Raw genomic sequence first — 10,351 nt, 5'->3', positions numbered from 1 at the left:
GCCATTCTGCTTCAGTTTCTAAAGCACTTTGCTTACATCAACCAAGTGACGTGTGCATTCTAAGTAGCGTTTATTTCCACTTTACTGAGAGCTTGCAAATAGAACATCAACTTGTTGATTTGAAGTCATTGCTCAATTTGCTGCCATCAAAATCATCCATTGTGGGATTTGATTTCACTGCTGACAGCAAATCAGGCTTGCCTTTCCTTCTCATGTAGTCTAGGGACAGAATCGGTAGAAAAATATCCTGCATCTACATGAGAGAATAACGTTAATGGCCACTAGGCGGCGCAGTGGATAGTGGTAGGCTACGACTCATCTTCCAGAGTACCTCGAAGGTCAAATACAGTTGGGCGGGGCTAAAAAACTGATTGATATACTACCTATCCCCAGTGCTTAGAGGTGTCTGGCACTTAGTAAGCACTTTGTGATTCTTGAGTAGCTCTGTAACCTCTCCTCTTAGTTTCCACAGGTATAACAACAGGAGGCTAATAATAGCCCCTATTTTGCAAAGTTTGAGGGATCAAATGAGATTGCCTGTGTTTTCCAACGCAAAAGCACTATAAAAATGCTGGCTATTATAACAGGACTAACACACAGCACTCCATCCAATCTCCCCATACTTAGAATGCATTTTCTCTTCACCTTTGCTGTTTAGAATTTTTCCACTGCTGTCTTCCAAGCAACAGAAAGCACTTGAACACCATCACTTTATATTTTGAATTTAATTTTTATGTATATTTTGCATTTCCTCCAGTCTAATGTTAGGTCCTTAGCAGAAGGGACTGTTTAATTTTTATTTCTGCCTTTCTAGTCCTAGCTATGATGCCTAGCATATTTATAGATATTTTTAATAAAATGCTTGGTGGCAGTTGGATGGCATAATGGATAAAGCTTTCAATTTGGAGTCAGGAAGCCCTGATTTTGAACCCTGACTCAGATACGAGTTAATTGACCATGAGTAAGCTTCAGTTTCCATGTCTAACATTGGAAAATAGTACCTCCCTTGCAGGATTATATAAAAGACTTTGCAAATCTTTTTTTTTTTTTTTTTTTTTTTTGTGGGCTGATATTTTTATTTTTATTTATTTATTTTTTTTATTATATATATATATATTTTATAATATTATCCCTTGTATTCATTTTTCCAAATTACCCCCCCTCCCTCTGTTCCCTCCCCCCGTCGACAGGCAATACTATACATTTTACATGTGTTACAATATAGTCTAGGTACAATACATGTGTTCGAATATCATTTTCTTGTTGCACAATAAACATTAGAATCCGAAGGTATATGCAACCTGGGCAGACAGATATTAGTGCTAACAATTTACATTCCCCTCCCAGTGTTTCTTCTCTGGGTGTAGCTACCTCTGTCCATCATTGATCAACTGGAAGTGAGTTGGATCTTCTTTATGTTGAAGATTTCCACTTCCATCAGAATACATCCTCATACAGTATTGTTGTTGAAGTGTACAGTGATCTTCTGGTTCTGCTCATTTCACTCAGCATCAATTGATTTAAGTCTCTCCAGGCCTCTCTATATTCCTCCTGCTGGTCATTTCTTACCGAGCAATAATATTCCATAACCTTCATATACCACAATTTACCCAACCATTCTCCAACTGATGGACATCCATTCATCTTCCAGCTTCTAGCTACAACAAAAAGAGCTGCCACAAACATTTTGGCACATATATGTCTCTTTCCGCTCTTTAGTATTTCTTTGGGATATAATCCCAGTAGTAGCGCTGCTGGGTCAAAGGGTATGCACAGTTTGATAACTTTTTGGGCATAATTCCAGATTGCTCTCCAGAATGGCTGGATTCTTTCACAACTCCACCAGCAATGTATTAGTGTCCCAATTTCCCCACATCCCCTCCAACATTTGTCATTATTTGTTCCTGTCATCTTAGCCAATCTGACAGGTGTGTAGTGGTATCTCAGAGTGGTCTTAATTTGCATTTCTCTGATCAGTAGTGATTTGGAACACTCTTTCATGTGAGTGGATATAGTTTCAATTTCTTCCTCTGAGAATTGTCTGTTCATATCCTTTGACCATTTATCAATTGGAGAATGGTTCGGTTTCTTATAAATTTGGGTCAGTTCTCTATATATTTTGGAAATGAGACCTTTGTCAGAACCTTTGTTTCTAAAAATATTTTCCCAATTTGTTACTTCCCTTCTAATCTTGTTTGCATTAGTATTATTTGTACAGAAACTTTTTAGTTTGATGTAATCAAAATCTTCTATTTTGTGATCAATAATGATCTCTAGTTCTCCTCTGGTCATAAATTCCTTCCTCCTCCACAAGTCTGAGAGGTAGATTATCCTCTGTTCCTCTAATCTATTTATTATCTCCCTCTTTATGCCTAAATCACGGACCCATTTAGATCTTATCTTGGTATATGGTGTTAAGTGTGGATCCATATCTAATTTCTGCCATACTAATTTCCAGTTTTCCCAACAGTTTTTTCCGAATAATGAATTTTTATCCCTAATGTTGGAATCTTTGGGTTTGTCAAAGATTAGATTGCTATAGATGTACCCTTTTTTGTCCTTTGTATCTAATCTGTTCCACTGATCTACCGGTCTATTTCGTAGCCAATACCAAATGGTTTTGGTGACTGCTGCTATATAATATAGCTTTAGATCAGGTACACTTAGACCACCTTCCTCTGAGTTTTTTTTCATTAGTTCCCTTGCAATTCTCGACCTTTTATTCTTCCATATGAATTTTGTTGTTATTTTTTCTAGGTCATTAAAATAGTTTCTTGGGAGTCTGATTGGTATAGCACTAAATAAATAGATTAGTTTGGGGAGTATTGTCATCTTTATTATATTCGCTCGGCCTATCCAAGAGCACTGAATGTCTTTCCAATTATTTAAATCTGATTTTATTTTTGTGGCAAGTGTTTTGTAATTTTTCTCATATAATTCCTGACTTTTCTTTGGTAGATGGATTCCCAAATATTTTATACTCTCAACATTTGTTTGGAATGGAATTTCTCTTTGTATCTCTTGCTGTTGCATTTTGTTAGTGATATATAAAAATGCCGAGGATTTATGTGGATTTATTTTGTATCCTGCCACTTTGCTGAAATTTTGAATTATTTCTAGTAGCTTTTTAGCAGAGTCTTTGGGGTTCTCTAAGTATACCATCATGTCATCTGCAAAAAGTGATAGTTTGATTTCCTCATTTCCTACTCTAATTCCTTGAATCTCTTTCTCGGCTCTTATTGCCGAGGCTAGCGTTTCTAGTACTATATTGAATAGTAATGGTGATAGTGGGCAACCTTGTTTCACTCCTGATCTTACTGGGAAAGGTTGCAGTTTATTTCTATTGCATATTATGCTTACTGACGGTCTTAAATATATACTCCTGATTATTCTAAGGAATAATCCATTTATTCCTATACTCTCAAGAGTTTTTAGTAGGAATGGATGTTGGATTTTGTCAAATGCTTTTTCTGCATCTATTGAGATGATCATATGGTTCTTATTAATTTGATTATTAATATGGTCAATTATATTAATAGTTTTCCTAATATTAAACCAGCCCTGCATTCCTGGAATAAATCCTACTTGATCATAGTGTATTATCTTGGAGATGATTTTCTGAAGTCTTTTTGCTAATATCTTATTTAAGATTTTAACATCAATATTCATTAAGGAGATTGGTCTATAATTTTCTTTCTCAGTTTTCGATCGACCTGGTTTAGGTATCAGTACCATGTCTGTGTCATAAAAGGAGTTTGGTAGGACTCCTTCATCCCCTATTTTTTCAAATAATTTATATAACATTGGGGCTAATTGTTCTTTAAATGTTTGGTAGAATTCACATGTGAATCCATCTGGCCCTGGGGATTTTTTCCTGGGGAGTTGATTAATAGCTTGTTCTATTTCTTTTTCTGAAATGGGACTATTTAAGCAATTTATCTCCTCCTCTGTTAATCTAGGGAGCCTATATTTTTGGAGAAAGTCATCCATTTCACTTAAGTTATCAAATTTATTGGCATAAAGTTGGGCAAAGTAACTCCTTATTATTTCTCTAATTTCCTCTTCATTGGTGGAAAGATCCCCCTTTTCATTTGTAAGACTATCAATTTGATTTTCCTCTTTCTTTTTTTTGATCAAATTTACCAAAGGTTTATCTATTTTATTGGCTTTTTCATAAAACCAACTCTTGGTTTTATTTATTAATTCAATAGTTTTTTTACTTTCAATTTTATTGATTTCTCCTTTTAATTTTTGTATTTCGAGTTTAATTTTTGGTTGGGGGTTGACTTTGCAAATCTTAAAGCTCTTTATGTGTAGCGAGCTGTCGTCTCTAGAAGCTGCTGGATCGCTCTCTGGGAAGAGATCTGCTGTGTCTTCTACTCAAATCTTTAAGACAGATTCTTCTTCCTGTAGTGAACCCTTGTCTCCAGGCAGTTGCTGTTAACTCTTGTCCTTAGAAGTGACTTCCCTTCCTGCAGAGAGCCCCGTCAAGCCTGATGCAATTCAGAGTCTTCTCCTCTTCCTGGATTGCTGTCCTCTTTATCCTCCCAGAGAATGGGCGTGGGATAATGCAAGGGCTTCTGGGAAGAACCACTTCAGCCAATGGGCTTGCTCCTTCTACCAAGTCAACCTGAGTTCTCACCTTGTAACTATCCAGACAACCTCAGTTCTCACTTAGTAATCCTAACATCTCCCCCTTTCTTTTGATTTAGAACATAGGACAGTCATGACCTTGAAACATAAATCCATCAATATGGGAAGTATTACAGATAATTACATAAATTACATAAGCACATAGTAACATAGTAACATAACACATGCTAGAAGTATATAACATAATCATAATCAAATAATCATAAATTGAAAATTTATAAATGTCCATAAGTCCATTGTCCATTAGTCTCATCTTGTGTGAGGAAGTCCAATGATTCCTGCTGGTTTTTAAAGTTCTTTAACAGTCTTCTTATTATTCATGATCTTTCAGTGTCAGATGTTTCTTAGATCTTCTCCTTTATTTTGAGGTCTTTCTCTTTTTCTGTCTCTCTCTGGTGGACAAGGCGAATATGACTCGTTGGCACCCATCTGATTCCTTCTCCTGCTGAAGAAATACAAGCAAACCCTCTCCCCCAGGCATTTAACCTATCTAATTATTACCTTCTATTTACCACTTTCTAAATCTCTTCTCATCATCTGGCAATTACATTGGAATTGTTTGCACTGGACACAACCCTGTTGGTTTAAAAGGCCTGTATTCTCCCCAAGTGTAATCCATTTTTGCAATCTGATTGCCTTTTGACTCACTTATCAGGTAATCCCTTTCTGCCATGTGATTGCTTTTCTGCTGGTTGATTAAATCATAGTCCTGACCTTCTAAAGGTTCTTTGGGTGTAGCATTAGCTGCCATCATACCCCAAGTCCTTTTTGCCTGGGCCCTGGACCTGGGCCCCTCATCCCGTTTCCCTGAATTATTCTACACTCTGATGCCCAATGGAGTCCTCTGTTGCATTTTGGACATGGGGTTTTAGGTCTTCTCTCACCCTGTCTTCTCACTGTATCTCCATACCTACACTGAGCTCTTAGATGCCCAATTTTTCCACATTGAAAACATCGCCGAGTTTCTCTAGAAGGCCCTTGCCATGAGGGACCCTGTCTTTCCACATTCATCATTGTCCAGGTGTAAAAAGCATTTGTTCCCACTGTAGCACAGCGTCTTATGATCTCCTCTAAAGGAGCATCTTTGTCTAATCCCCATATAATTCTTTTGCAAATCTCATTGGCATTTTCCTTAGCCAGATGTCTGGTCATTATTTCTGTAGCTGCATTTTCTCCAATAGTTCTTTTGACAGCAGTTTGCAAACATCCCACAAAATCTGCAAAAGGTTCATTGGGACCTTGCTGTATTTTAGTGAAAGCCTCTCCACGATCTTTCTGTCCAGGAAGGACACCCCAAGCTTTTATTGCAGCCTTAGCAATTTGTTCATATATTGTCATGGTATAATCAGTCTGTTCTGAATTCTCTCCATACTGACCTTCACCAGCCAAGTGCTCAAAAGTGAATTGTGTGTTAACTCCTATTTCCAAATTGCATCTGACTTGAATTTTACATAATTCATGAAATTCCGCAAGCCATAATAAATTTTCTCCAGGTTCCAGACATGTCCTTGCTATGGATTTCCAATCATTCGGGGTTAGGACTTCATAAGACAAACCATCTAGTAACATTTTGACATAAGCTGATGTAGCCCCATAAAGGGTACAACCTTTTTTCAAATCCTTAATTTTATTCAAATCTAAAGGTGCATATCTTCTCCTTTTTTTACCTACAGAGTCAGTATTTTCAATCACAGGATATGCATGTATAAAATCACTTATATCCTGTCCTTCTCTCTTAGCTTTAACCAATGCTTTTTCTAATCTTGTCATAGGCTTAGGCTGCTTCACAGGCAATTCTGTTTGTGTTTCTGCCTCTTCCCCTCCTTCTTCCTCCACCCATGAAGGGTTAATTGAGGGAGGAGATGGGAGGTGCTCCTGTTGCTGTTGCTCAGAATTGTACTTAACTTCATTGTTATCTGATTCATCCTTTTCACCTAGTTTAGTTGACACCTCCCCATTTTGCTCCTTCATCTCTTCCTTTAGAATAACATTTTTTAAAGCCATTTGGATTAAATTGTAGGTATGAATTGTATCTTTGGAAATTGAGTTTGGCCTGGAATTATAGTGTTCACCTAATTGCTTTCCTACTAATTCCCATTCATCTGGATCCAATTCTTCTTCCAGAGAAAAAGAAGGACATATAACCTTCACAGTTCTTAAAAGTTCAGTAATCTCCTCTAAAATTATAATCAATCCTTGGCTTTTCATAATCTTGATGATGCTCTCTAAACATTTTCCTTGAACAGAAGGTGTTTGCCCCATTTCACTATAAGAGATTCCTGGTTTAGCCCTTAACAAATTAAGTTCCTTATTTATCTATTAGCACACTCACTTAATCTTTAACAAAGTTTCCTCGTTACTCACGGTTCTGGGTCAGAGAGACTGAGATCTAGATCAGAAGCTTTTCCACTGGAATCAGGACTGTGTCTGTCCCTGTTCGGGCGCCAAATTGCGAAGGTCTGGTCTAGCTCCTCTTGTCAGGATAAGCAAAAGTCCTTGCCCCACGTTGGGCGCCAATTGTAACGAGCTGTCGTCTCCAGAAGCTGCTGGATCGCTCTCTGGGAAGAGATCTGCTGTGTCTACTCAAATCTTTAAGACAGATTCTTCTTCCTGTAGTGAACCGTTGTCTCCAGGCAGTTGCTGTTAACTCTTGTCCTTAGAAGTGACTTCCCTTCCTGCAGAGAGCCCCGTCAGGCCTGATGTAATGCAGAGAGTCTTCTTCTTTCTCTGAGAGTCCTCTCTTTTATTCTCCCAGAGAATGGGCGTGGGATAATGCAAGGGCTTCTGGGAAGAACCACCCCAGCCAATGAGCTTGCCCCCTCTATCAAGTCAACCTGAGTTCTCACCTTGTAATTGTCCAGAAAACCTGAATTCTCACCTTGTCACTGTCCAGACAACCTCAGTTCTCACTTAGTAATCCTAACATCTCCCCCTTTCTTTTGATTTAGAACATAGGACAGTCATGACCTTGAAACATAAATCCATCAATATGGGAAGTATTACAGATAATTACATAAATGACCTTGAAACATAAATCCATCAATATGGGAAGTATTACAGATAATTACATAAATTACATAAGCATATAGTAACATAGTAACATAACACATGCTAGAAGTATATAACATTTATGAATGCTCATTATTTTATAATAAAATGGGGATAACAGCACCTACTTTACAAGGTTGTTATGAAGGTCAAAGGTAATTGTTATGGATCAGAACTCTGAATTTGAAACAAGGAATTCTTACAAGGTACTAAGTGGAATTGATAGAGACAATAATTATCTAATTTAGCATGGTTCAGTATGATTGATCTGATCCTACAAGGAGATGTTATGGGCCAGAACTTGAAACAAGGTACTAAGTGGAATTGAGGAGGCAATGGTTAAATCTAGTTTAGCACTGATTTACTCCTACAACAAATAATGGTTTCCTAGTGATGTAATGATTGGTCTATACTCAGTGTGGGGCATATAAGGAGGAGCTCTCAGGGACAGAAAGACAAGCAGACTAGAAGTTCTAATAGCCTCAGCTAGGAGTCAGTCTGGGACTTTCAGAAGCCAGAGAAGGTGGGCAGGAGCTCAAGCTCTGGGAACCAAGACTACAGAAGTCCTCCTAAGAAAGCTAACCAGGCCACAGGAAAGGAGATAAGACTTTGAAGGAAACAATAAAGGATTTGGACTTTAACAACACCTGGCTGCATTTGGGGTGATTACTGAACTGAAAGGAAGGCTGCCTCCAGAGGCCTCCAAGAAAACCCTAACAAGAGAATATTACATTTTGGCACCCAACATGGGGTAGACACCATCCTGATTTCAGTGGAAAAGTCTCCTCAACCCAGAAATTAGGGGGTGTACAAAAATAGACAAGGAAACTGTTAAAGGGCTAAAGTAGTACTTCAGCTAAAATAGGACAGATGTTTAGAAAACAGCCTTCTTTTCCAATTCAAGGAAAATGTGTAGAGAGCATTGTCAGACTTTTGAAAAGCCAAGGTTTGATTATGATTTGGGAGCAAATCACTGAATTTTTAGAAACAGTACAGTACATATCTCCTTGGTTCTCCAAGGAAAAAGAATTAGATCTAGAGGAGTGGAAATTAGTAGGAGAGCAACTATGTGAATACTACAATAACAATGGACCTGACTCAATTTCCAAAGATACACTTTATACATACAATTTAATACAATTGGCTTTAAGAAATTATATAAGTGTTAGAATAAGAAAAAAGAAGAAAGAGCAGGAGGGGGAGGATCAAAATAAACTAGGTGAAAAGGAAGACAAATAAGAATGGAGTTAAGTACAATTTTGAGTGTAGTGCTTCACAGCAGAAACCATTAGGGCATCTCCCATCTCATGACCCTCCCCCCTCAATTAACCCTTCATGGGTGGAAGGAGGAGGGGGAGAAGCAGTAACACAATCAGCATCACCTATGAGGCAGCCTATGATAAGATTACAAAAAGCACTGCTTAAGGCAAAAAAAAAGGTCAGGATGTATCAGATTTAATAAATGCATACCCTATGATTGAAGAGCTTGACTCTTCAGATCAAAAAAGGAGAAGATACACTACTTTTGATCTGGAAAAAATTAAGGATTTGAAAAAGGTTGCACTCTTTATGGGGCTACATCGTCTTATGTTAAGATGTTACTAGATAATTTAGCTTATGAAATCTTAACCCCTAGAGATTGGAAATCTATATAGCAAGGACAATTTAGAACCTGGACAAAACTTGTTGTGGCTTTCCAAGTATCATGAATTATGTAGGATTCAAGTCAGATGCCATATGGAAACAGGACTTAACACACAATTCACTTTTGACCAACTAGCAGGTGAAGGTCAGTATGGAGAGAATTCAGAACAGATTAATTACCCCATAAGAGGATATGAACAAATTGCTACTGCTGCTATAAAAAGCTTGGGATATCCTCCCAGGGAAAGATGGAGAAGCCTTCACCAGAATAGAGCAAGGTCCCAATGAACCTTTTGCGGATTTTGTGGGATGTCTGCAAACAGCTGTCACAAGAACTATTGGAGAAAATGAAGCTACAGAAATAATGATCAGACAACTGGCTAAGGGAAATACTAATAAGGTTTGCAGAAGAATTATATGGGGACTACACAAAGATGCTCCTTTAGAGGAGATCATAAGACACTGTGTCACCCAGACTATGATGATCACGGAAAGACAGGGTTCCGCTTGGCAAGGGACTTCTAGAGAAACTTGTCGATGTTTTCAATGTGGAAAAAAGTATGGAGATAGAGAAGACAGGGTGAGAGAAGACCTAAAACCCTATGTCCAAAATGCCACAATGCTTCCACTGGGCCTCAGAATGTAGATTGACCCAGGGAAATGAGAGGCAGGACCCAGCTCCAAGACCTTAATCAAAAGACAGGTGGGGCATGATGGCAGCTGAGTTTACACCCAGTCTCTTTAAAAGTTCAGGACTCCGATGTGATCAATCAGCCAAAAAGCAATCAGATGGCAGAAGGGGATTACAATTGGGGAGAATACAGGCTTTTATTTTTTAACCCAACAGAAGAGCAGTGTCCAGTGCAAGCAGCTTCAATGTAACAGCTTCAATATAATTGCCAGGTCATGAGAAATCCCCAAAAGTGGTAAATGGAAAGGACTAGAGAGGTTAACTGTTTGGGAGAAAGGGTTTGCTTTTATTTCTACAGATGGAGAAGGAATCAGA

The sequence above is a fragment of the Sminthopsis crassicaudata genome, chromosome 1, assembly GCF_048593235.1.
Source record: "Sminthopsis crassicaudata isolate SCR6 chromosome 1, ASM4859323v1, whole genome shotgun sequence".
Taxonomy (NCBI): Eukaryota; Metazoa; Chordata; class Mammalia; order Dasyuromorphia; family Dasyuridae; genus Sminthopsis; species Sminthopsis crassicaudata.
Note: the sequence above shows the minus strand (reverse complement) of the source record.